This window comes from Solanum pennellii, chromosome 7, assembly GCF_001406875.1.
Source record: "Solanum pennellii chromosome 7, SPENNV200".
Lineage (NCBI taxonomy): Eukaryota > Viridiplantae > Streptophyta > Magnoliopsida > Solanales > Solanaceae > Solanum > Solanum pennellii.
In genome coordinates, this window is record NC_028643.1 from 38014988 (window position 1) to 38016800 (window position 1813).

The following is a 1813-nucleotide window of genomic DNA, read 5'->3' on the forward strand; positions in this document are numbered from 1 at the left end:
CCAAGTTCAGAGAGTCGATTTCAGTACCCAAATTTCAGAAGTCTAAGTCTTTTGGAACGAGACCCCCTCGACGGCCCGTCGTGCCCATGACGGTCCGTCGTGGGTTCCGTCGACTCACACAGTTTTTCCAGAAATAAAATCTGCTGCTCAAAACGACTAAACAGGTCGTTACACCAACTCCTAATTCAAAAACATTTGGAACAATTCTTTAGAAATTATTCACGTTTCTTAAACTAATTTTCCTTTCTCGAGGAATATGATGTATGGTTATAAAGATTAGTTTCTTTCAAATTGATAGTCCATCTCATTTTTGGTAAGGAGTACTATTGAGTATTGACAACTGAATATGATTTTGACCATTATTTTCATACTAACCTTTCCCACTAAAAGTAGTCAAATAATTATATCTAAAAAATTATTCCAAACCTTTCCTTCTCTCTTGGGGTTGACCTAAGAGACAATCAGATAGATAATCTCCATTTCTGCAAGTAGTACTCTTTTCATTAAGAGTAACAAGTAATGATGACGATGATGGAGAAATAGATACTTAAGGGGAAGACATGCAATCTAAGCTTAAACTTTTTTTCAAGTGGATATCATAAGAAGAAGAAGAGGAAGAGGAAGATGATGATGATGTGGAAGATGAAGAAGAGATGTCAATTAGTTGTACTCCAAAGAGCCTTAATCCACCAACAAAGTTAGCACTAGCACCTAACTTGAAAGTGCTACAAGTTCTTGAATTGTGACCTATATTACCACAATGTGAACACTTCCTTCCCATATCCACAAGAGTTTGGTTAGACTTGGGGGTATTGAAAGATGAGGAAATGCAATAGGAAGTGGTTTATATCATAGTAATATATTTTGTAGTACAAGTTGGGGCTTGTAAAAATAGGAGCACACCAGGTGAAGATGATTGGGTGGGCACTAGGCACTAGGCTATTTCTGTATATATCCAACTTGGGTAGGAATGCTAAACTCATATTCTGAGTTTTGAGAATGAAAAAAATATTGTAATGTTTATGTTAATGGGCAATCAGTAAAACTTAAATGTTGAAAAAGAAGGAAATTGACGATTGGAACATGTTAAAGGAACAGGTCCAACGCAGTTGACTGACTTGTTTCAGCAAGTGATAATGAAGAAGGAAGCTGAGGATTGGAACATGTCGAAGGAACAGATTCGACGAAGCTGACTAATGAGCTACAACACTGCTGAAGAATTAAATTCACATTAGGATTAGACTAATTATATTTATTAGGATTATATTTTGACTATAATTAAATTATGATTACAATTATATTATGACTAGGATTAGATAACTATTAAAATTATAGCCCAATTAGGATTTAATTATTTTATTATTATAGTAGTAATCAGTATTGTAGTAGGACTCTATAACTTAGGACTCTACAATTCTCTCATATATAAGGATATATAAGAAGTATGTACTTGACATTATTATTCATCAATTCATCAATAATTGATCACATATCAATAACATCATTATTGATCAATACGATCAATATTGATATATTGATCAATACTACCAATATTGATCAACATATCAAAACACTATCAATACATCAATACAATTCTTGATTTCTTTGCGTGAGATATCCACATGGATTTCTACGCTAAATACTCAATCATTATAACAAAAAAAAAACTCAATCATTATAACAAAAAAATAAAGTAGGAAATAATTAGCTTTATCTTTATGAGATATTATAATTAATTATTACAGTATCAATTTTCTTGATTTCAGTATGTATAGTGGGGTAATTGATATTTGTCTTAAATTCCATGCATATG

The 1813-nt window shown here is 32.3% G+C and overlaps 1 pseudogene; it reads right to left on the minus strand.

Moving 5' to 3' along the window:
* LOC107025494 overlaps nucleotides 1–1323 on the minus strand; it is a 4115-nt pseudogene extending 2792 nt beyond the window's left edge.
* Between the last annotated feature and the right edge of the window lie 490 nt (nucleotides 1324–1813).